Genomic DNA, 27,258 nt, shown 5'->3' with positions numbered 1-27,258 from the left:
TAAAAATGGAAACAGAAATTATAAAAGGGAACCTGTCAGAAATGAAGAACACATTATCTGAGATGAGAAATATATTAAATGGAATAAACTAGTGAATAAAGAAGAGAATCAAATGCCCTATCAGAGGATGGGAAAGCCATGTGGAATCTAAGGAATAAAAAGAACAAACTAATCAAAAACAAACACAATTATAGTGGAGAATTTGGTGACAGAGGGGAAGGAGAATACGGGGATGGGCAAATGGTAAAGAAGTACAAATTAGTAGCTGATGGATGGTTACGGGGATGGGGAGCACAGCCTAGGGAATGTAGTTAGCATTAATACATTGGCTAGGTGGAGGGTCAGGGGAGGGAGGGAGCAAATGGAGGGATCATTTTATGAACTATATAGATGTCTAACCAATCTACTATATACTTGAAACTAATTCAAATAAATAAAATTTTAAAAAATTAGAACAACAAGATATCACTATACACCTATTAAAATGGCTAACATTCAAGAACTAACACCACCAAAATCTGGTGAGGATATGGAACAACAGGAACTCTCATTCATTGTTTGTGGGAATACAAAATGGTACATCTTCTCTGAAAAACTGTTTGGCAGTTTCTTACAAGCTAAACAATCTCTCTCTCTCTCTCTCTCTCTCTCTCTCTCTCTCCAGCAATAAACACCTTAGCTCTTACATGAGCTGAGATAGGAGGGAGGAGAATTTATTTTTTTCCCAGGGCTTGATTTTCCTCAGATACAACTCCAGCTCCTTGCCTTCTAGCACACAGCCATCTACTTGGCCACATTGGCCTGGTCTTGAAGAGATGCATGCAAGAAGCTTGCCTTGCTGGAACTTCTCTTCTAGGAGACTATTGATTTTGGCATTCTTTTTCCTTCATCGTATTTCTTCTGAATTTTCTTTGATCATTTTTGCTTAAAATCTCTTCCTCCTCAGAAGTCAGCTTGGCCCCCTTCTTGCAGCTCAGAAGCAGTGCATAGTGGGATTCATATGACTATCGTCAGTTCAGCGCACTTTCAATGAGCACAATGCAGTTCTTTACTAAGGTCTTGGTGTGGACAATTCATTGTTGGATGCATTGCAAACAACATCACTAATCCTTGTTTTGCACGTACAACACTCGGAGCTCCAGGAAAAGTCCCCCACATCTAGCCTCAAGGTGCAGTACTGCTTGTTGCCTCCCTGCACACAGACTGTGTGTATGCAGTGGGGGCCAATCTTAGTGTTGGCAGCAGGGCGTCCCAGCTCATATTTTCACTTTTCGTGGTAGGGCTTTCTTTTGCCCCCCATTTTGCAGCACTTGTGCCAGTTGTCTTGAGAGATGCCCATGGCTCAGAGTTGGCTGGAAAAAGAAAACACAGAGTCCTGGTCCGGTTTTCCATAATCCTTTTTTTCTTCCAGTTTTATTGAGATATAATTCACATATAATATTGTGTACATTTAAGGTGTGCACCGTAATAATTTGATATAGAGAGCAAAATGATTGCCACGATAAGGTTAACAAAACCATCACATCACAGTTACAAATTTTTTGTGTAGTGAGAACTTTTAAAATCTCTGTTAGTAAATTCCAAGTATATAATACATTATTAACTATAGTTACTATGCTGTATGTTAGGGTGCCAGTACCGCAGAGTGTAAAAGAATTCACAAAGTCGAGAAATAAAGTAAAAGATTTATTCACTTTCCAAGTGAGGAAAGGGGCCAAACATTAAGAATAACACTGGCCCTGAAGGGTGAAGGGTTTGAGCTTTTATTGAGTTATAAAAGGCAAGGCAGCTGGTGTTTGTTAATGGCTGGGTAGATGTGGCAAAAGTTTGAGTTTTCTTTGATGTTATATGAAGCAAGTTACCCGGGATATAGTTAATTAACTGCAGGCTTGCTTGTCTTGGTATCTTTTCCCAGGCCTGTGAACTTAAGCTAGGGAGAAAGAAAAATTAGAGGGTGCTTTAGGGTCTGCATGCATCCGTAGGTCGTTTATTTTGGCCGAAGCGGGGGGCTGACTCTGACAGAGGCTCAAGGACCTGTAGATGGTATATTTTAGCTGATAGCCAGAGCTAGTTCTGGCAAGGGTCCGAAGCCTGTTAGGAACTGAGCTGTTTGTCCTTTTACTGTACATTATATCCCCAAACTTATTCATCTTATAACTAGAAATTCATACTCTTTGACTACCTTCACCCATTTCCTCCATCTCCCACTGTCCATCCCAGCATAGTCTTATTACATTATGGACTGACTTGTGCCTCTCAAAATTGATGTTGAAGCCTTAACCCTCAATGTGACTGTATTTGGAGATAGGGCTTTTAGGTGGTAATTAATAATTGAGGTCATAAGTGTGGGGCCCTGATCTGATAGGATTGTTGTCTTTAAAAGACTAGAAAGAGACAACAGAGATCTGTCTTGGGAACACGCACAGAGATAAGGTTTGTGAAGGCAAGCCAGGAAGAGAGACCTCACCAGAAACCAAAATTTTCCACACCTTGATCTTGATCTTCTTGTTTCCAGAACTGAGAAAATAAATTTTCATCATTTAAGCCACCAGGTTGTAGTATCTTATATTGGCAGCTGAGTGGGCTAAGACGCCATGTGATGCAGTAACTGTCCTCCTAAGTATTTACTCAGTTGAGTTGAAGAGTTATTACTATACAAAAACTTGCACATGACTATTTTATAGCAGCTTTATTCAGAATTGCCAAAAATTGGAAAGAGTCAGATGTCTCTCACTAGGTAAATAGATAAACCGTGGTATATCCAAACAAAGGAATATTACTTAGCAATAAAAAGAAATGAACTACCAAACTACCAAGTTCCCCATGTCTGATAAAAAAAGACATGTAAGAAATTAAATTATATATTGCTAAATAAAAGAAGAAATCCATAAACAAATTTGTCTATTGAACTTATGTCTATGTAGATACTGTATGATTCCAAGTACATGATATTTTGTAAAAGACAAAGCTGTGAAAACAGTAAAAAGATCAGTAGTTGGCAGTAATTCAGGGGGAGGAAAGAAGGGATCAATAGGTGGAGCACAGGAAATTTTTAAGGCAGTGAAACTATTCTGTATGATACTGCATTGGTAGATACATGCCATTACACATTTGTCAAAACTCATAGAACTGTAAGGTACAAAGAATGAACTTTAATGTAAACCATGGACTTTAGTTAATAATAATATATCAATACTGATACATTAATTATAAAAATGCACCACATTAATGCAAGATATTAATAGCAAAAATTATGGGGGTAGAATATGGGAACTCTTTGTACTGTCTGCTCAATTTTCTTATAAGTTTAAAGCTGTTCTAAAAAATAACATCTATTAATTGCAAAAATATTATGGCTTGCAAAGAAGTGAAAGTGTCTTTATTTGCAAATAAGATGATTATATATAGGAAATCCTAACAAATCTTTAAAGAAAACTACTAGAAATAAGAGAGCTTGTTTAACAAAGTTACAGAATATAAAGTCAATATACAAGAAACATTTAAATTCCATACGCAGCAGTAAACAATTGAAAATTAATATTTAACAAATACCATGGCACCGAGAAATGTAAAATATATAAGGATAAATTTAACAAAATATATGTAAGACTTGTATACTGAAAACTAAAAAAAACTGCTGAAATTTTTAAAAATCTAAATGAAGATCTATACCTGAATTAAAAGACTCGATATTGGTTTGTTTCTTTGGCAATGTTACTTTTTATTTTTTCAATTATAATTGATATTCAGTATTATTTTATATTAGTCTCAGGTGTACAGCTATAACACGGGAGCCCCAGGCCTGGATTGTGCACCTGGGTTTGGATATTCTGGAAGAACCACCAGGAGGACCAGAGGGGTAAAAAATGCCATTTACTACACACAGGCAGGGATGCTTCAGCATCAGCTGGTCGAAGCTGCAGGAACCAAGCTTATGACTAAGAGCAAGTGGAATTTTTTATGCACCACAAGCAGAGGGAGGGGTTATCTCATTGGGGGAGCAGCTGCCTTCTCAGATGGATGGGAGCAAGGTGCGCTACTTGGTTACAGGAGCAGAAAACATTCATAGGAGCAGCAGTAAAACGTCCTTGGGAGTAGGCACTGCTGAAAGCTCTTTGTGTGCTGCCTTCTTTGGCTGTTGGCTGGGCAGCATTCAGTCTCCTAAGTATGTGAAGGGCCTATGCTCTGAGATAACCCTACCCTCCACCCCGACATAGCTCTTCCACCCTACATTCTTCGTGTCAGTTCTTCCAGGCCGGGAGTCCCCCGGGTGGTGAGAGCATTTGCATATTGCATTCTTATATCACAAATACAATAAAGACTACATTCTAACCCTAACAGTATACATAAGCCAAGCAGTCCTGTTACCAGTCCTGCTCCAAGAGCCCAAGGAGGGACACCAAAGTAAAGGGCTTTGCTTCAATTGCTGCAACGTGTGAGGCTACAATTCCTGTTACAACTTCCCCCAGGCTCCTGATCGTTCCTCAGTCTTGAGAGAAGAGAGGCAATTGCTCTGGCTGTTTTCTGCTAAAAAGGGGTGGAGTTTGGGGGGTTACAGAAATGAAACTGTCGTACATTCAATTGAATGTATTGTTAGTTTTGGGTTTGCTATGAATACAAAGTAGTCTTTTGCATGATTCTTTTTATTTGAGTCTCAACTTCCCCAGAGGTGTTATTGTAGGTTTAGCAGGTTATATTAGCCATTGTATAGATGTCTCCTATGTCTATGAAAACAAGAGAAAAACAAAGGTTAATCATCAGAGTAAATTATAAACTACCTTCTGAGTTTGAAAGGCTGTCAGTAAAGATTTCTAGATATAAGGCCGGAAGCATCTCCCGTAACTTGAAATGTCCCTGATGATGTCCTCAGATGCCAGAGCAAACTCTGTGTGGCCCGCACAGCACCAGTCACTGAGATTGTTCAAACGTGAGCCATTGTGGCAATTTCTCAAATTTTATATCAAGTTGTCCATCTTTAGCTTGCATGGCTTGGAAAAAGCAATTATAGTTTTCAATAATTATTAGTTAGAGGATGAGAGAAAAATTTACAAATCGAAAACATGTTTGAAAATTCACAGATAGATTTTGGAAACTAGAAGAATTCAGTACCCAGTCCAATTTACAAGTGGAAAATAAAAAACCTAAAAGGCAATGAATAGCATAAGAATCTAATGTTTACATAGATATATTTCAACTTTTATCGAAACATGTTTTTTCTTTCCTCTCCAACTACCCCTATTTTTACCAAAGATAGTCAAATTAAGATTCATTCATTTGTGAAATAAGTCATTTCAATAAACTTGGCCTGGTCATTTGCATAAGCCCAGCAAGACTATTAATTAACCAGATAGGGACTTTTAATTCTGCTTTGCTGGAATTTTACAAGGAATCTTCAGATTGAACTTAAAAGGACTTGCAAGACCCAAAAAATCAAGGCAAGGACTTGCCCTCAGAGGATGCCTGCAATACCTATAGGTTTCAGGTGATTTCCTCTCTTCTTGAGATCTCCAAAATATCTTGAAGTTCCTGCACTTGCCAAGAAATGACATTCTTTACTCATATGAGAAGGCTGCTGGGAACCATGAGAACAAGGTACCAGGGCAATATTTCCAAAGGCTTTATTGGCTTCTGTAAGTCAATCTTAATTCCTTAAAGTTGTTTGGTCACATCTAAGTCTCTGCATTCCTCTTAAATATGACATTCCAGTCAAAGGCTTGGTAATAAAAACTAGTTTCCAATCATGTCCTGGTATAAAGAGAACAGATTCTTATTAAACTTATGCAAATAATCACATTGCCATGAAAGTAAGAATACTTACACATTAAAAGTGTTTGGATTCCGGAAGGGTAAGTAGGGAGGAAAAGAAACACTCCAATTCTGTATAATTATTAGCAAAATTTAGTTCTTAACAATTGTGAAGATACAATATCCTTAAGTAGCCAAAGGCCTGATTGAGACAACATAAAACATGGAAAATTATTTTGATAAAACACAGAATCTTTGTTTTCTTCATGCAGAAACCTTTTCCACAATATCAGTAGCAGACCCATAATCCCAGAAACTCTGTCTTATTTAGCAGAGGGAGAAAACAACTCCGATTTTGTATTAGCCTACATTTAAATTTATTTCCAATCTTGTTTAGTTTAACCATATATAAAGTTTCCTCTTTCAAGATTTTTCTTCTGCAACTTTCTTCATCCCTTCAGTTTGCCTCTTCTTACTCATTTCAAAATAACCAACTTTAGGACAAACTACTTTCCTTTAATCTCCTTTAAAATAAATCTTTATAACTTATACCTTCTGTTACTAAACATATACATTTCCCTTCCAATCGTAATACGAATTCTTAGCTCTCAGAAACCTCAATTTCTAATAGTAGTTAGAAAGTAAGCAATTAACATCCTTTAGATTGGCAAATTTATGAATATATTTTGTAACCTCTAGAAGTATTTCATTTGCCCTTGACAGTTTTACAGAGGCTGGGAAAAGGTAGGGGCAGAGTACAGCTTGCTGTAAGCCTGAAAGAGAGTCAGAGGTTAGCATGACATCATTGATATAATGATACAATTGTACGGTGGAGGGTTTAGCCCAGCCAGACAAATCCTCAGCCAAAAAACCATGGCAAATAGTGAGGCTGTAGGACAGTGAAGTTCCATTGTTGTCCTTCCCAGGTAAAGGCAAATTGATCTTGACTGTCTGGGTGAATATTTGGGACGTGTCCTGGTCCTGCAAAAAGTCATCCATGCAGAGTCAAAGAGTCCTTCACTTGAGGTCCATTCCAAGGTGCAGACAGCTAGCTACCTGCCTGTCGAGCAGGGGTTGGAATTTCTGTCTGGTTTAGGCTGCCTCCACAGGGCTACCAGTACTGTATTGGGTTGCTTATCAATCTTCTTTAGACGACCCCGGCACTTATTAGATCCATCCATAGTTGCCTTCTGGTCACCTTTACTGGGCCATCGTTACTTTGCACCTGCACATCATCAAGCCCTCAGTTTCTGCCTGGCCAGTTCAATTTCCCTCAAAATGGGCAACAGCCTGTGCTGTCGCCTGGACTGTCCTCCCCACTAGGGTGGACAGGACGGGCACCAAGGTACCATAATAGGCCAGTGGGGCTGTCTGGATGATGCAGTCCCGCATACCTGCAGTACATGGCACCACTTCGGGGCCCTCAAATGGTTCGAAGTAAATAGCATGTCACATTCCCACCTCCCTAAGGAACACCTGCAGTTCCGTCATGGGCATCCAGCATGCTGGGCCATCGGCAAATTGCCTTTATTTGGCCAAACCATGCAGCAACCCGCCATGAGCCAATTCAGCAGTGATGTGTTTTCTGCATATTGGATTGCCCCATATATGCATTGGCGCAATGAAAGGTGGGTGGTGACAGAGGCCATCTGGGTTAATTCATCCGCAGACAGTATTATGTTATCTGCACTGGTGTCCCAGAGGCAGAGTAGCTACCCTGCAATGGACTCTGATCCTTTCTGGTGGAACTTGGCGGCCAGCTCTACCAACTCCGCCAATGTACATGGCCGGGTGGAGGAGGCAGGTTCCTTGGATTTTGCCCCTCAGGACATTCTTGTTGAGTCTTTAGTTTTTGAACAATTACTGGGCAGGCCTGAGTAAAACATATAGCTTCCTCTGGGAGGGACACCTCTGTATTCTCATCTGACTCAGACTCACTTTCTGAGGAGGGGTCCTATTTACTGGGTTTCCATTCAGACTGTGCAATTACTGCCTACATGCAAACTCTCATTAGCTTTCACCCCTAAACTTTTGCAGAGCAACAGGATAGGTCCTGCAGTTGTTCACCAGTCTGTTCTGTCATCCCAGAATATCTTTGCTATTGGCCTGTGTGACTCAGAGGTCTCTTTCTAGCCTTACTTCTTCTTCCACTTTCTTCACGTTTTCCTCAGCCTGCAACTGTTGAGTGGTAGCCTCACGCAGTGCCTGCAGAAGGGGCCAGCCCACTGTGGCTGCTAAGACCCACAGCTCCTTTTTTAAAAGAACACAATTCCCTTATTTTCAGTAAAACTGTAAGAGGCCCATAGGTGTGTTGGGGACATCCTCCCATTCCCTTGGTGAGCCCCAAGAATCTAAAAGGCTTGCCACCTCAAATAACATGGACCCAGAGTCCTACCCCGGGATTCCCCCTGTCAGGCCCCCACCAGGTATGTTCTCCCCCTCACTCAAGGCTGACTCAACTGGGGTATTTTCTGGAATATCTTGCCGGCTATGCCAATTGTAATGCAGGAGCATGAGGCCTGGAATGTGCACCTGGGTTTGGATATCTGGAAGCACCACCAGGAGGACCAGAGGGGTGAGAAATGCCATTTACTACACACAGCCAGGGACGCTTCAGCAGAAGCTAGTCGAAGCTGCAGGAATCAAGCTGCTGACCATGAGCAAGCAGAGTTTTTTATGCACATAAGCATAGAGAAGGGTTATCTCATTGGGGGAGCAAGATGTGTTGCTTGGTTACAGGAGCAGAAAACACCCATGGGAGCAGCAGAAAATGTGCTGAAAGCTCTTTGTGTGCTGCTTTCCTTGTCTGCTGGCCGGGCAGCTATCAGTCTTCTGAGTATGTGGAGGGTCTATGTTCTGAGTTAACCCTACAACAGCCTAGTGGTTAGACATTTATATAATTTACAAAGTGATCCTCCCGATTAGTCTAGTACCTACCTGGCCACCATACATAGTTATGACAGTATTTTTGACTATATTTCCTATTCTGTACTTTACATCCCCATGACTACTTTGTAACTATCAATCTCTACTTCTTAACTCTGTCTTCTTTTCCACCCAAACTCCCACCCCCTCCCATCTTGGCAACCCTCAGTTTGTTCTCTATATCTACGAGTCTATTTGTTTTGTTTGTTCATTTATTTTGTTCTTTATATTCTACATATAAGATCATATGGTATTTGTCTTTCTCTGTCTGACTTAGTTCACTTAACATAATACCCTCTAGGTCCATCCATGTTGTTGCAAATGGTAAGATTTCATATTTTTATGGCTGAGTAATATTCCATTGTATATATGTACCTCCTCTTCTTTATCCAATTGTCTATTGATGGGCACTTTGCCTCTTATCTTGGCTATGGTAAATAATGCTGCAGTTGTTGAACAAAGGTATGCATATATCTTTTTGAATTAGTGTTTTGGATTTCTTCAGATAAATACTCACTAGTGGAATTTCTAGGTCATAAGTTAGTTCTATTTTTAATTTTTTGAGGAACCTCAAAACTGTCTTCCACAGTGGCTGCACCATTTGCAATTGTGCACAAGGGTTTCTTTTTCTCCACATCCTCGTCAACACTTGTTTGTTGATTTACTGATGATAGCTATTCTGAGAGGTGTGAGGTGATATCTCATTGTGGTTTTAACTTGCATTTCTTGATGATTAGTGATGTTGAGCATCTTTTCATATGTCTATTGGCCATCTGTATGTCTTTTCTGGAGAAATGCCTATTCAGGTCTTTTGCCCGTTGTTTAATTGAATTGTATGGGTTTTTTGGTGTTGAGTTATATGAGTTCTTTATAAATTTTGGATATTAACCCTTTATCGGATATATCATTGGTAAATATCTTCTCCCATTCAGTAGGTTGTTAATGTTAATTCTTTCCAAATTGAACTACAGATTCAGCACAATTCCAATCAAAATCACAGCAGGATCATTTGAAAAATCAACATGCATCCTTCTGTGGTTTCTGGTCAGACATGTAAAGTACTTTGAAGTAGTCACTCCTGTCCAAAGAAAGAAAGAAAGAAAGAAAGAAAGAAAGAAAGAAAGAAAGAAAGAAAGAAAGAAAGAAAGAAAGAAAAAGGAAGGAAAGGAAAGGAAAGGAAAAAAAGGAAGGAAGGAAAAAAGCTAAACCAACTGAAAATCAATAACTCTTCTTTGATACATCAGAGAATTGAGCTCACAAGGCAAACTGCTGCCCCCAAAAACCAAGAAAACAGATGGACACAAAGAATCACAGCTTACTTCACTAGAAGCAGAAACTGACCGCTAGAGTCAATATTGGAACCCTTAAGCTGTAATTGACAAATCGCTGGAGGCTTAATGTGGAGCAGATTGAGAGTTAAAATACCTAAAGGGGCTCATTCGTAGGGGAATCCTACACTTATATTAGTTTTCCCTCCAAGAGTCCTACCATTGTGAAAATCAGAGAAAAATCACCTTGTGTTTCCAGAAGAGATTGTGAAAGGAACCTCATAAAAAATGCACCCAAAGTATTTTGTTTTGTTAACAAGGTCTGCCCTCAAGGTAACCTACTTTATCAGAACCTAACTAACCTAAGAGAAATAACTCTATCCTCCCATAGCTTTTGGTGTAAAGGAAGGGAAATATCCAAATCAGGATCACTAAAAGACTGAGACCTAATCACAGGACTGTAGAATGCTTTCTTTCCCCCATATCTTACCACAATATCAATAGAGCTCCTGTATGATCATAGGGATTACAGCTAAAATAACCATAAGTCTCAGGACCTACTTAAGGAGTCTAGGAATATCCAAAGACAACAGGGAATACAAAAACAGGACACTAGAGGAGATTTTAACCTCTGACACCACAGTTAACAGCAAACAGTAAAGACAGACTCTTAGCCAGATGAACGTAAAACCTCACACTAAAGGCCTATGTTATTTCTTTATGTATGGCTTTCAACAAACAATTTTAAGACATGCTAAAAGGCAAAAAGTACAGCCTGAAGAGATAAAGCAAGCATCAGAAACAGACTCAGATATGGCAGGGAATTTAGATTATATCATAAATTTCAAATAATTATGATTAATAGGCTAAGGGCTATAATGAAAAAAGTAGACAAGCTGCAAGGACAGATAATGTAAGTAGGGAAATAAAACACTAAAAAATTCAAAAAGAAATTCTAGAAATCAAAAATACTGTAACAGAAATGAAGAATGGATGAGCTCATCAATAGAATGGACCAGGCCAAGAAAAGAATCAGCAGCTTGAAGCTAAATCAGTAGAAACCTGTGAAACTAAAATGCAAAGAGAAAAAAGGTTAGGAAAAAAATAAAATAGAACATTCAAAAACTATGAGACAATTACAAAAGGTATAACATGTGTAATGAAACTGCCAAGAAGAAAAAAAAAAAAGATAAAAAGAAACAGAAGAAATATTTGAAGTAATAATTGAAAATTTTCTAAAGTTAAATGGCAGACACCAAATCACAGATCCAGGAATCTCAGAGAATAAGAGGCAGAAAAAAATACCAAAAAATATACACCTAGGCATATCATATTAAAACTGCAGAAAATCAAGAAACAAAGAGAATATTTTGAAAGAAGCCAGAGAAAAATAACACCTTACCTATAACAAAACAAGGATATGAGTCTCATGAATTTTTCTCACCAGAAGCCATGCAAGCATAGAGTGGAGTAAAATATTTTAGATGTTGAAAACAACAACAACAACAACAACAAAACCCTACCAACTCAGAATTCTGTATCCAGCAAGATTATCTTTTAAAAATGGCATGGCTCAAACTCCTATGTCCAAACAGGGACGGTAGGTAATGGAGTTTACTCAGGGTCAGGGTTTTAGGAGACAGGAGCTAGGATAGGCAGAGAGACAAGGGAGTTGAGTACATAATCAAGAAAGAGTAAATGAAATAATATAACATGGAATCTAAACTAGGCAGGAAGAGGAACAAAAATAAAAGAGAAAACATGGAAGAGCCAATGGGTTTAGGGATTATGAGATTGAAAAATATCTACAGTGGTTATAGTTGGAAATGGATGTTTGAATTACTGAGTTTGGAAGAGAAGCTGGTCCAGAATGTGACCTTGGGAATGGGTAACCAAAGTAAGCAAATAAAAAGACACTGGAGGAGAAGTGACATTGGGGTCAGAATTTGAGGTAACAAGGAAGACCCTGTTGTACTGTTTTCCCTTTCTTCTTTTTTCCAAATTTCTTTACTGAGATAATTAGAAAAAGTAAAGTAGCTTGTTATATCCACTGAAATTATCCACGCCTTCAAGCCTAAAATAATCTAACTTTTCTCCATTATATTTACATTTATGCCATAATTAAATTTGCTTAATATGACAACTAGCCAGTTCTCTTATAGCTAAGTGGAATTTGCTGTGTTTAAACAAGAAAGACATGCAAAACTTTTAATAAAAACTGAATGTATAAAAAAAAAAGTGAAGGAGAATGGTGCAGCCACTGTGGAAAAATTTGGCAGTTCCACAAAAAATTTAAATATATAATTACTTTATGAACCAAGAATTCTGCTTGTGGTATATATGTACAAAAGGATTGAAAGCAGGGACTCAAATAGTTATCTTTATACCAATGCTCACAGCATTATTATTAACCATAGACAAAAGGTAAAAACAACCCAAGTATCCAACAGTGAATAAATTAAAAAAAAACTGTTGTACATACATACGATGGAATACTGTTCAGCCATAAAAAGGAATGAAATGTTTATACATGATACAGCATAGAGAGACCTCGAAGACATTATGCTAAGTGAAATAAGTCAGACACAGAAGGATAAATATTGTATGATTCTACTTATATAAGGTAGCCAGAATAGGCAAATTCATACAAACAAAAAGCAGAATAGAGCTATTAGAAAGTGGGGGGAGGAGAAAGGAAGAATTATTGTTTAATGGGAATAGAGTTTATGTTGGGATGATAAAAAGGTTTGGGGTATAGATAGTGATGATGAGTACACAGAATTGTGAATATAAGTAATGCCAATACACTTACGAATGGTTAAGATGATAAATATTATGTTATGTATATTTTACCACAATAAAACAAAAGTGTTTAAAAAAGGGAGAAATAAAATTTCTCAAAGAAAAATTGACAAATGGATTCTAAAATTTACATGGAAATGAAAATATTAAAGACCCAGAATAGCCAAGCAATTTTGAAAAAGAAGAAACAGAGGACTTATACTACCTGATTTCAAAACTTGCTATAAAACTACAGTAATTAAGACAGTGAAATATTGGTATAAGAATAGACATGTTGATCATTAAAACAGAACACAGCCCAAAAATATACCCATGCATATACGTCTATTTGGTTTCTCAGAAAAAGGACCAAGGTAATTTAATGGTGTTGGAATAACTGGATATCTATATGACAAAAAGAAAAAAATAATAATCTTGACTCTTATCTCACCTTGTAAAGAAAAAATCACCCCAATGAGCTACAACTACACAATGTCTAAAATAAGACACCAAAAAAAAAAAACTCCTCCCTTTACTGAAAATATATTTCTTGTATAAGAAGATGTTTCTTGTGTGTTATAAGAAGATGTTTCTTGTGTTAGAAATGCCCTTCTAAAGTTATATTAAGATTAACTATATATGAAAATGGAATTAGTCATATATAGTTAATCTTAATATAACTTTAGAAGGGCATTGAAACGAAAGATGTTTCAAGGTAGCCCAAGCAGTTTAAATAAGATGCTCTCCTAAAAGCAGTCAACTGAATTCAGTAATGCTTTTTAAGATCTCAAAGAACTTCATAATTAGATCATTTTTAAACAAAGTTAGAGAAGCTAAATTATTAAAGTCTCTGTTAGATATGTATTTACCTAAAAACTGTTATCAACCATCTTTTTTTTATCAAGTATTGTATCTTAAATCACATAGCAGAAAGTAAAAAACTTCCCCAAAATGATAGTTAGACAGTAATTAGCTAAACATTTAAAAGAACAGAAAGAGGATCAATAAGAGGATTAGTAAATTACACCACTAAGATAAAAAAAGATCATACCAGTTTTTCCCTCCATAAATTACCAACTCAAGGACAGTGCAAATTTTTAATGTGGGCAGTTGTATTCCCTCTTCCATGTTTTCTGAAAACCTAATCATATTTTTAAATTGAGAGATATGTATAATAACCTAACAGTGAAAAAGGGCCAAAATTATAGTAGTGCTAGACCATTCAATAGGAATATGCTATTAATTTTTAAATTAAATAAGTAGAAATACAGGTTCTTTTGGAAAAGCATTTCCTAGGGCCCAAAGGTTGCACTAATTCACACAGAAAATATTGGAAGTTATTCAAAACACCTCGTTATTTTTAAAACTCTTTTAATTAACACAGGATATTGGCGGCCACTTCGAATTCTGTCTCTATCACTTAGTTGCAATGTGAACTTGAGAAAATTACCTAAACTCTGTTCTGCAGATATTTTGTCTGTCAAATGAAGATACTGCCTATTGCATAGATTTATTATGAAGATTAAATGAACTAATAAGTGTAAAGCACACATTGGTGTCTAGCATATAGTATGCCTAGGTGTTAGCTATCATCATCATTACATTATTACTATTCTACTGGAAAATGCCAGGAAAAGCAGATTTTTCAAAATTATGTACACAAAATAGTTAGGAAGGTAGATTAGAGTCTGATTCCAGTTTTGATGTTTGACTACTGACAGCTTTCAAGTCCACCGCCCTTTTTCCCCTTGCCTCACATCTGAGCATGACCATAATAAAGTTCAAATGCTCCCTACTTTTGGTGCAAGTTCAAACCACACAAGAATAACCGGAATATGGGAACTCCACCGTCTAACCACCAGAAAAACTCCAAGCCAGTCTCCTTTGCAGGTTCTCTCAAGCCACTTGCAGATCAGGTTAGGAGCCATCCCTGCTCTCCCTGGAAAGCCTCACTGTGAATAAACTTTTCCATACCTACTTGGTACGTTTATGATATCATCAGTCTCAGCATGGAATCAAATTCTGGGTGGGGTTCATCTTCCTTCTCTGTGAGTTTTTCCAAAGAGAAAGGAACTAATCCAAACAAAAATTAATTACATAGAAAGAGTTGAATATTATAAGAAAACTAAGAAGTCAACTGAAAGATTCTGTGAGAGACACATATTACTGTGTTAAATGTGTTTATGAATATCTAAAAAGCAACTATTATTTCAAAACCTTCTAAAATATGTTAGTAGCAATAAAGTGAAAAAAAAATGACCTGAGTTTCTGCATTTTCATAGTCCTTAGGATGTTATCAAAATATTCATAAAATGTACTGATTAAAAGACAGTTGGAGGAAAGGTTTCTGTACTCTCATTTCTAAGTCTAAGTTCCATCTTAAAAGTAATAATATAAAAGATTTTAATTAAAAAAACTTTAAATAGCTTTTTTATTTCATCCAAGTTTAGCCCTCCTTCACCGGTCCTAACTCAATTTTAAATGACTAAAAATAACCTATATAAGTGTCATATTAGATCTAAAAAATACATTTTTTAAGGAAAAATCCAGAAAAAAAGGAACCAGGGGAAAAAAGCAAAACTGTTAGTAACTATTTCTTGGTGGTAGAAGTATAGATAACTTATTTTTCATTTTATAGTTTTCCATACTTCCTAGACTGTCTACTGATAGCAAGTCGCTTACATATTAATGCAGTTTTATTGCTGTTGTTTCATTTCCTTCACACTCAGTGTACAAATGTGAATAGGAACTGTGGGCATGGGCATTGAGATGCTTGGGAATCAGGCAAATTTTTCTCCGTCTCAAAAAAGGCACAGAAACATATATATTTACAAGATCAATAATCTTCAAAATGATTATGAAGACCAATCAGAAATATTCTTAATTCTATGGATTATAATTAGTACAGATGTAATCCAAACCTGTGTTTACAGATCTATATACACTGGCATCATAATGTCAATGTACCAAACTAAGTCCTGTATGGATGAAAAAAAGCACAAGAGCAAAGTTACAGTTTATAAAAAGAAGCAATACTGAAAGATGGAAATAGTCTCATATATAAAAATCACCTTTGCAGATTCACATGGATTTATATTTGTTTTAGGTAGCTTCATCGTTCTGCAAGTGTTTTACCCTTGCTCTCATCTCTTCCTTTTACTGTACCAACTTCCAGTAACTAATATTTGTACATACCCTTATAAGTTACAAAGTACTTTGCATGTGTAATTGTGTAATTAAGGGCAACTGCTCATTACCAAATAAGATTAGTACAGTAGAGTTGTCTAAAGTGTTTCAGATAATCTATAGATGATTTTTTTGCAGTAGTATTTCTTAGTTTTGTTCTTGGCAAAGTGAATGAACTATCTATATGTACTTAAAAATTAGAAAACATCTCATTGGCACCTCTCCACTGTGTACCATTTCAGAGTTTACAAGCCAAACTTTAGGACATTTAGTCCATAGTAATTCCAATTTTCCCCAAAATACTACCTAGGACTTAAACTTGGAGCAGTTTTAAAGAAAACAAAGGAAATATATAGATGACTTCCTTATAGCAGGATACACCAAAATTGCTATCAAGAGAGGAGAGAATGTCCCTCCCCTCGTGAAAGTGTCAGATAGCCATTATCTTTTTCAAGAGACAAGAAAAACACAGGAATACTTTCCATGTAGCAACTGTAGATAAATAATCCAATTCTATAGCAGATCGCTCTGCCTCTTACATTCTCTTTCGATAATATCTATAAGAAGTCAATAATCAGTTTAGTAAGCACCAGTAGTGGGTACTATTACGCATTATTTATTCTAAATAGTTTGTGAAAGTGACAGAAGGCTCTAAGTAGACACAAAATAACTTGAGGAAGCAATAACAGAAACTGACAACATGCTTCCCCAATGTATAAAAAGGACATATGTCCTAGAAGTTTTGGTTTTATCCTCTTTTTGGTCTTGAAGACATTTGTAATACATAACTATCTAGCATTTATTTACTACTTTGAATTCACTGTTTTTATATTTTTTTAACTGTGCTTAATTCCCTCCCCTATTAATTTTTAAAAGCAAACATCTATAGTTAAATTTTATAATAATTTTCAACAAGAAAACATTACATAATACTTAGGGCAAAATAATAATTTTAACAAAAAAGAAAGTAAAGCAACTAGACTAGGTTAGCCAAAGAGAGGCAGTAGGTAGGACTGTAGTGGTAGCATGTCATACATAATTATCAAGAAAGGCAGTCTCATGCCTACAGTCCTTCCATCCCACTCAGCCACATAAGATTATGAACCTTGGGCCTGGAATACTTCCTTACCAAGATGAAAAGCCCACACAGCTTGTGTGGAGATCATCATCTTGTGTGGTAAAATATTTCCCTGTTTCAAGCTCAATATGTTCCACTGAAGTGACCCTCGGACACACCCTCAACAGTCAATATTTCAAACTCCACAGAGTAGGGGTTGGGTTCTTCTGCTTCAGTGCAAGAAGAGTATATGCAGGCCATTTGTCTTGCATCAGCTGCCTGTAGAGCAGTGAGGTGGCCCTGTTGGCCATGGGAGATCAACATACACTATTGGAGCTGATCTTGCTCTGTCTCTTCTTTGAGTAAAAGCATTTGTTCCATTCAGTGTCTGACCTATTATGTTTTCCTTGGTGACTCCAATACCAGGATGCAGTGGGCAAAAAAGTTTGGACTTCTATTCCTGGTGGCTGGCAGTGATGAACTTTGCTATCCTCCTCATAGTAGAAGTCCTCCCCAGCATTGTTATGGGTGCATGGTGTTTTACTTATAATGGCAAAAGTAATCCCTCCCTATTTTGTCTATTTGACTAATTTTTCCAACAACCATAGCAGTCCTCAAAGTGTGGTCCATGTTCATTAAGGGGTCCCAAAATTCTTTCATGGGGTTTAGTGTCGAAACTACTTTCATAATAACACTAAGATGCTGTTTGCCTTTTTGCTTATGTTGATATTTTACTGATGGTGCAAAATCAAAGGTGGATTGGAACCTTAGTACCAGTCAAAGCAATGGCACCAAATCTTAAGAGCAGTCCTTGTATTCTTCACCACTATGCACTTACAGTAAACAGACTACAGTCCTGTTAAGAGATGTAGAAAGTTTTTAACTCTTCAAAATTATGGACATATATGCAAACATAGATTTAGACAACATACTGCATACATTAGAAAATCAATTTTTATTCCCACATACTTTGATTATATCTAATTATATCAAACTGCTTGAAATTATGCAAGCTAAAAGAGACTAATCATAACCAGTTACACCAAAAAACACAGGTGCCACAACTGTTATATCCAAAATGTAATTTGCTAAATTTCATTTAAGATGAGCAAATAAAAACTGCAAAAACTTAAAAGAAATTCTCTAAACTTATTGGTATGCTCTAAGTCTTACCATGCAGAAACTTAAGTAAGTTATCATAATGAGAAGTCTCCTAAGATTTCTAATATGTTCAGCTTCACAGAAAGCCAAATATTTTGGGTACTATAAAAACACTGTAATGACTGATTCTTTTCCTTGATGACAGATTCCTGTATTTGCCCCTAATCACTGAGTGACAAGAAAACCTTTTCCATACCAAGTAGTGATGATTAATTTTACCAGCATATAAAATGGTAAGTGTATTTCCATTAAGCTCTATGCAGTCATATCTCAATTACAATAGAAATGTGTAAATCCAAAATGTCTCTTTAGACATTTATAATGTAATTTATACAACTTTGGTCTAAAATATCAGGCTACATAAAAGGCTTCTTTTATCACATCTTAAGAGGTGGGCTCTACTGTCATTTCTTCTTTTCTGCCTTTTATCAGTTCTGTTTTGAAACTACTTTGGACACCTAATTCTACCAAGGTTCTGAGGTTGTACACTAGAAATTTAACATACACCCACAACTGGAAAGTGCTCAGACTGGGTCTTTTGATCTTTCTTACCTGATTTTAGTTCAGTGGACATTAGCCACAAGAGAGAAAAGCCTTTTAGCAGGAATTGTCCAGCTTCTTTAAACAGTACTTCCTTCGTGTGTGTAGATTGTCACTATGACCACCTGAGTTAGGATATGCACTCAGAATTTGGGTTTCAGAGCACTATATATATATATATCGATAACAGAGAAGGATCTTTTCCAGATTTTCCTTGTTTTCTGACTAATCTCCACTCTAAAATCGTTGAAATTTTTATACAAGTCAGTATTCATTTCCAGTTCAAAAGTGTAATGGCATCTATTCTTATAAAGAAAATTAAAATGTGGTTCTAGAGGTTCCTATTTGTGTTGCTAGTAAACTGGCAAAGATTGCACCCATATATCTCTAATGAAAGTATTTCTACTAAGCTTGCAGTTTGAGCTTCAAAGTCTTCCCCCAGAAAAGAAAAAGAACTGGACATTATGCTTTCCTTTGATAAATAACAGGATCACATGAAATGTAATTTATATTTGAATTCATTAATTTAATAATGCAGACCTACGTGTAGAAAAAAGGCAGAGAAAAGAACGTATAAAAAGATATTATAAAGTGCTGATGTTGAATTTTTTTTTCTTTCAGTGTCATTGAGATATAATTGACATACTAAAGGGCTGATGTTAACTCTTTACTACAAGGCACAAAATTTTTAAAATAAGCTATTGTGATTGTGGAAGAAACAATGTTGCTGAAATGATGTCTAGTTACCTGTAACTCCACCAAGATAATCCCCCATACACTTACAACATATAGAGGTCCACCTCACAAATTTGTTAGCTGAGATTTTTTTCCCTCAAATAGACTATTTTTAGAGGTTTTAGGTTTACAGAAAAACAGCATTAAGTACAGTGTTACCATATACTCCCTCTCACCCCACCCTGTTTCTTTAATTATTTACATCCTGCATTGGAATGATATATTTGTCACAATTAATGAACTAATAATTTACATTAGGGTTCACTCTTGGCCTTGTACATTCTATGAGTTTGGACAAATTGTATAATGACATGTATCCATCATTACAGTAGCATATAGAGTATTTTCACTGTCCAAAAAAATTCTCTATGTTCCACCTATTCATCCCTCCCTCCCCCTGAACGCTGGCAACCACTGATTTTTTACTGTCTCCATAGTTTTGTCTCTTACAGAATATCATGTAGCTAGCATATACAGTATGCAGCCTTTTCAGGCTCCTTTCACTGAGCAATGTGCATTAGGGTTCCTCCAAGTCTTTTCGTGGCTTCAAGTTCATTTCTTTCTATCATTAATAGTATTCCATTGTATGGATTTACCATAGTTTGTTTATCCATTTGCCTACTGAAGAACATAGCCTATGGCAGAACATAACATACAGAGGTTTACTTCACAAATTTGTTTTCAACTGCAATTAAAAAAATTTTTTTAATACAAAGTACCTTGACTTCCAGGCAGATTAATTTTACCTGAAAAATTAAATCATCTTTCCCTAAACTTCAAAAAACTTCTAAAGTCATTGAGAAATGACATATACAAATGATAAAATTCTAGCTTGATTGGTGATGTAAAGACCTATAGTGAATATTAAAATCTCTGATGTATATGCAGTAGAGTACTTTGTAACAAAATGTGTGTGTAGGGGGCGGGGGTTAGGCTTTTTGGTCCAAGGAAAATTAAAATTTTCTTTATTTCAAAACAGTAACTTCTTTATGAGGGCTGTTCTTGAAAGAGGAATTACTGAGTCAAATGGTATTCACATTTGTAAGGATCTTGTGGCACATTACTAAATTCATTCCTACCATTGGTATAGAAGCAAGCCCATTTCACTAAACTCTTGCCAGAGCTGAATATAGGATTTAAAAACATAAGTACCTGGAATTTGAGGAAATAAAACTGTGTGGTTATTTGCTTGTATAAATAATCACTCAGTTTGGGGGTGGAGGGCACAAAAAGGCCTGGGTACTTACCTAGCTTCACTCCTTCATTTTAGTTGAGGAAATTGAGATTAAACAATCACCCAAGGTCACAGGCTATTACTTTATTGAAGAACAGTTAAGGAAATTGTTAAATGTGTCCTAACACTTTATGTAGATTTAATAGTTTTTCTCTAATGGCATATAAGTAGCAATGCTTATTTGCCAATCACTTTAAAATAAGCATGGCTTTTAAAACCTTGCCTACACTTTTCTCCATCTACCCTCTTTCCCAGAGCCCAAGTAAGCTCATTCAATCTCATTGCTTAAAATGACATGCACATGCCATGTCTCCAAATTTTCGATCTCTAGCCCCATTCTCATTCCTGAACTCCAGAGCTGTTTATCCAATTGCCTACTTGACATCTACAATTACATATTTAACAGATATTGCATTGTGAATAGTTCCACAAACCCACTCCCCAGCGAAACTGGTAAAAATATTTTAAAAACAATCATTTATAATTTCTGGAAATTATCCTAAGGGAATGCAACAAATAAACAAACATTTATTTAAGAAAATCTACTACAATTTGGTAAAATCAATGAGATCTGTGGTATTTGAACCAAGACCTGCTCCCTCCTTCTCACTCTCCCAACTTGGAGAGATAGAAACTCCACCCCAACTGTTGTAGCCCAAAATACAGGGCTCTTTCTACCCCAGCTCCTAGTTAGAGAGCTATCTTCCAAGAAAGTCAGCATTTCTCATTCTGTCTCAGCTCCCTGTTGCTCCCTGTCGCATCTGGGAAAATGCAGCCAAGAGGAGGGATTCTCTTCTTCTGCCCAGATTATGGAGTGAAAGTTATACCCTGAATGTGGCACTAGTGAGAATACTGGGGCCCTGATTGCCCTTGCCACATCTCCTAATGCAGAGGCACTGGGAGAAGCAAGCAAAGAGGACCTGAGGCTACTGCTGTCTCCCTCCATTGAGATTCCAAGACATTGAAAGAAACAAGAAAATAGGACCCCATACACCATAAAAAAAGCATGCAATTAAAATTGCCCATGAGAGTAAGTGGATTTCAAAGTGGCCATTGTAGATATGTTCAAAGAAGTTAAAGACGTAAAGACAGCTTGTTGACTAAGGTTTTAGTCTGGAGTGATGAGAATGTTTGGTATTAGATAGAGGCAGTAAGTGTACAATATTGTAAATGTACTAAAAATAAAATTTAAAAAAAAATCATGATTGCCTAGAAAAGACAAATACATAGAGAATTAAAGTAATCCATAAAGAACAAAAGTTTGTTTAGTTGCCTGGGAGTGGAGGTAGGAATAGTGAGTGACTGCAAATGGATAGGAAGAAATTTTATTGGGGTGATGAAAATATCCTAAAACTAAATTATGTTGATAGTTGCAATTATGTAAATTTGCTAAAAATCACTGAAGTGCACACGTGAAATGAATGATTTTATGATATTTAAGTTATATCTCAATAAAGTTGTTTTTGTCCTGGTCAAGATGGGAGAGTAGGTGAACACTGCTTGCCTCCTCCAATGACCACATTAAAATTACAACTAAGTTATACAACAGTGAATGTGGAGAACCATGTGAAATCTAGCTGAACAGAAATCATATAACTAAGGATATAAAAAGAAGCCAAATTGAGACTGGTAGGAGGAGTAGAAACACAAAACAGTCTACTGCCACACCCACATGTGGCAATTGAGAATAGGGAGAGATGTCTCAGGTGCAGAGGTCCCCACTAAGGAGCAAGAGGTCCCAGCCCCACACTGGGCTACCCAGCTCAGAGCACTAGTGCTGGGAAGAGGAGTCCTGCAACACCTAGCTGTGAAAATTGGTGGGAATTCCAACTGTCTGGGTGAAAAAGAAGGCTGCTGGAAACCCAAGTGTCCTCTTAAATGGCCTGTGCACAGACTCACTCACTCACAGATGTTCATCTGGGCTCTGGCAGAGGGGAGGCGTCTTAAGAGGCAACAGAGACGTGTAGGGGCAGACTGAGTTGTGTAACTTCAGGGCACGGGCTGGAGGGTCAGCTGCCATGATTCCTGTGCTGAACCCTCCTCCCATGTGGCCAGTGGATGGATGCCATCTTTCCTGTGTTGAGCCCTCCCCCTACATGGCCATATCTGAATCTGCATTGGCCTGGTGAAATCTATTCACTCCACCCTGATGAATCCCTGGGACCCTGCCACACACTCAAATGGGGCACTTCCAGAAATTCCTGCTCATGCGGCAGGCAGCCAACATTAACCCCTGCTGCAGTCTTTCTTGGACAGCTTTCAGGGGTCCACAAGGCTGCAGGTAGACAGCAGCTGGCCTCAGTGTACCCTAAGACTTCTGCTGAGTGGCCCCAGGTTTAGCACTGGTATCAAATCTCAACCTGTATTAACCTGGTAAATACCACTCTCCCTACCTTGGTGACTCCCTGAGACCCACGTAACCCAACACACATACTTCTTGAGGCACTTTCAGGAGCTGAGCCTTACAGGCAGCCAAGCCTAGAGGTGCCCTGGGCATTTTGCTGAGCTTCCCCAAGCCTGGTACTGGTCACAGCCCACCTCAGTTTCACAGTATGGCCTCTCCCATGCACCTCCAGGTCCAGCATAGGCAGTGACCAACCATGGATCACTTTGAAGCTTAAACTAGATAGCCCTAGGCTGGTCACAGGCAGTGGCTGACCTTGGCCTATATGAGAGCTCCTTCCAAGAAGCCCCATCATCAACACATCCAGTAGCTGGCTTCACACTACAACAGAGCACCACTTGATTAGCCACCAAGCAGCACAATCAAAGGGTGGTCTTGGCAAACACCAAAGTTAGCTGGGGTAAATCTTGCTTCATGGGATCAGTCCCCACACAGCAGCTCATAAGCTATGGGTGAGGCCTATCCTCATAGCCAGATAGCCTGAGGGTCAATCCCACCCACTGATGTGCCAACAGTAATTAAAGCTCAACTAAACAGGAGGATACACACAATCCACAAAAGAGATACCCCTAGAGCACCTGGCTCAGGTGATCAGGGAGACTACACCACTGGGCCACACAGGGCATCTACTATAAAAGGCCGCCCTACAAAGATTGGGAGATGTACCACATCTACTTAACAGATCTACTTAACACATAGAAACAAACAGAGAGGCAGCCAAAATGCGGAGACAAAGAAACATGTCCAAAATGAAAGAACAAGAGAAAACTCCAGAAAATTAACTAAACAAAATGGAGACAAGCAATGTATCAGATACAGAATTCAAAATACTGGTTATAAAGATACTTAAGGAATTTAGTAGGAAGTTCAACAAAGAGATAGTAAGCATAAAAAAGGACACAGAAACTGTAAAAAAGATCCAGTCAGAAATGAAGAATAGAACAACTGCAATGAGGAATACACTAGAAGAAATCAACAGCGGATTCGATGAAGCAGAGAATTAAATTAGCAAGTTGGAAGACAAGGTAGCAGACAATACCCAATCAGAACAGTAATATAAAAAAAAGGAATTAAAAAATATGAGAATAGTTTAAGAGACCTCTGGTACATCAAACAAAATTCACATCACAGGGGTACCAGAAGAAGAGAGAGCAAGGAATTGAAACCTATTTGACGAAATAATGACAGAAAACTTCTCTAACCTGGTGACGGAAACTGACATACAAGCCCACGAAGTGCAGAGAGCCCCAAACAAGATGACTCCAAAGAGGCCAACACCAAGACATATCATAATTAAAATGGCAAAGGTTAAATACAAACAGATTTCTTAAAAGCAACAAGTGAAAAGCAATTAGTTACTGACAAGGGCGCTCCCATAAGACCGTCAGCTGATTTCTCAACAGAAACTTTGAAGGCCAGAAGAAATTGGCATGAAATAGTCAAAATAATAAAAAGCAAGGACATACAACCAAGGCTACTTTACTCAGCAAAGATCTTATTTAAAATTGAAGAACAGGTAAAGAGCTTCCCAGATAAGAAAAAGCTAAAGGAGTTCATCACCACCAAACCAGTATTAAAATAAATGTTAAAGGGACTTATCTAAGAAGAAGAAAAGTGAAAAATAAAAGAATGTAAATATGAATAATAAAAAGGTAATAATTACATACCTATCAATAATCACTTTAAATATAAATGTATTAAATGTTCCAATCAAAATGCATAGGGTAGTAGAATGAATAAGAAAACAAGACTTATACATATGCTGTCTACACGAGAACTACTTTAGATGGAAAGATAAACACAAATTGAAAGTAAAGTGATGGAAAGATAGTTCATGCAAATGGAAACAACAAAAAAAGATGGAGTTGTAATACTTATATCAGACAAAATATACTTTAAAACAAAGGCTAAAAGGAGACCGAAAAAGGACATTTCATAACGATAAAGGTATAAATCCAACAAGAGGATACAACTTTTGTAAACATTTATACACCAAACAAAATACACAAAGCAAGTACTAACTGACAAAAAGGGAGAGATTAACAGTAATACGGTCATAGTTTGGGGCTTTAACACCCATTTACATCAATGAATATATCTTCCAAACAGAAAATCAATAAGGAAAGAGAATCTTTAAATAACATATTAGATCAGATGGATTTAATTGATATTTTTAGAGCATTTCATGCCAAAGCAGCAAACTTTACACTCTTTTCAAATGCACATGGAATATTTTCCAAGATAGACCACGTTAGGCCACTATATATATAAGCCTCAATAAATTTAAGAAGACAGAAATCATATCAAGTGTTTTCTCCAACCATAATAGTTGAAATTAGAAATCAATTAAAAGAAAAAAAAACTGAAAAACACACAAACACATGGACGCTAAATAACATGCTACTAAAGAATAAATGGTTAACAAAGAGATTAAGGAAGAAATCAAATGATACCCTCAGACAAATAAAAATGAAAAGACAACCGCAAATCTATGGAAAATAGCAAAAGCAATCCTGAGAGGGAAATTCATAGCAATGCAAGCCTACCTCAAAAAACACAAGATAAATCTCAAATAAACAATCTAACCTTATACTGAAAGGCACTAGAAGAATAACTGCAAACAAAGCTCAAAGTGAATGGAAGGAAATAATAATAATCAAAGTGGAAATAAAGTCTAAAAATATAAAAGATCAATGAAGGCAAGAGCTGGTTCTTTAAAAAGATAAACAAAATGGATAAACCTTTAATCAGACTGATCAAGAATAAAAGAGAGAGGACCCAAATAAATAAAGCTGACATGACAGTAATACAAAGGATTATAAGAAAATACTATGAACAATTATATGTCAACAAATTGGCCAACCTGTAAGAAATGGATAAATTCCTAGAAACATACAACCTTTCAGGACTAACTCTGTTTCAAGAAGAAACAGAAAATCTGAATAGATCAATAACTACTAATGAAATCGAATCAGTAATCAAAAAACTGCCAACAAACCAAACTCCTGGCATTATAGGTGAATTTCACTAAACATTCAAAGAACTAACACCTATTTGTCTCAACTATTCTAAAAAGTTCAAGAGGAGGGAAGGCTCCCAAGCTCATTTTACGAGGCCAACATTATCCTAATTCTAAAACCAGACAAAGACACTATAAAAAAAAAAAAATTATTGGCTAATATCCCTGATGAACATGGATGCAAAAATCCTCAACAACAACAAAAAATATATTAGCAAACTGAATTCAGCAATACTTAAAGAGATTATATACCATGATCAAGTAGGATTTATTTCTGGGATGCGAAGTTGGTTCAATAGGTGCAAATCAATAAACATGATACACCACATAAACAAAATGAAGGATAAAAATTAGATGATCATATCAGTGGATGCAGAAAAAGTGTTTGACAAAATCCAGCATCCATTTATGATTTAAAAAAAAAACCTCTCAGCTAAGTGGGAATAGAGAGAGCATACTTCAATATAACAAAGGCTATTTAAGAAAAATCCACAGCTAATATTATACTCAATGGTGAAAAGCTGAAAGCATTTTCCTTAAGATCAGGAACAAGACAAGGATATCCACTTTCACTACTTTAATTCACCATAATATGAGAAGTCCTGGACACATCAATCAGACAAATAAAAAACATCTAAATTGGAAAGGAAGAAGTAAACCTGTAATTATTTGCAGATGACATCATACTATATAAAGAAAGCCCTATGAGTCCACCAAAAAGAACTGTTAGAACTGATAATTGACTAAAGTAGCAGGATACAAAATTAATATTCAGAAATTGGTTGCAGTTTTGTATACCAATAATAAACTATTAGAAAGAGGAATTAAGAAAACAATTCCATTTATAATTGCATCAAAAAATAAAATACCTAGAAATGAAATTAATGATTAAATCCTTTAAATAAAATTAAATTAAATTAAATTAATGAAGAATGTAAAAGACCTTTACTTGGAAAATTATAAGTCACTGAAGAAATAAATTGAAGAAGATATAAATAAATGGAAGCATATACCAGGCTCAAAGATAGGAAGCATTTACATCATTAAAATGTCCATACTACCCAAAGCAATTTTTAGATCAGTGGTCCCCAACATTTTTGGCACCAGTGACTGGTGCTCCTATGGAAATCTAATGCCTGATGATCTGAGGTGGAGCTTAGGCAGTGACTGGGGAGTGGTTGCAAATACAGATGAAGCGTCCTC

The 27,258-nt window shown here is 36.8% G+C and overlaps 1 pseudogene; it reads right to left on the bottom strand.

The window, feature by feature from the left end:
• Nucleotides 1–682: 682 nt before the first annotated feature.
• On the bottom strand, nucleotides 683–1,339 carry LOC120607739 (40S ribosomal protein S8-like; annotated as a pseudogene).
• Between the last annotated feature and the right edge of the window lie 25,919 nt (nucleotides 1,340–27,258).

This window comes from Pteropus medius, unplaced genomic scaffold, assembly GCF_902729225.1.
Source record: "Pteropus medius unplaced genomic scaffold, Ma_sr-lr_union100, whole genome shotgun sequence".
Lineage (NCBI taxonomy): Eukaryota > Metazoa > Chordata > Mammalia > Chiroptera > Pteropodidae > Pteropus > Pteropus medius.
The sequence above is the reverse complement of the archived record's forward strand: the minus strand, read 5'-3'. Positions and strand labels throughout refer to the sequence as shown.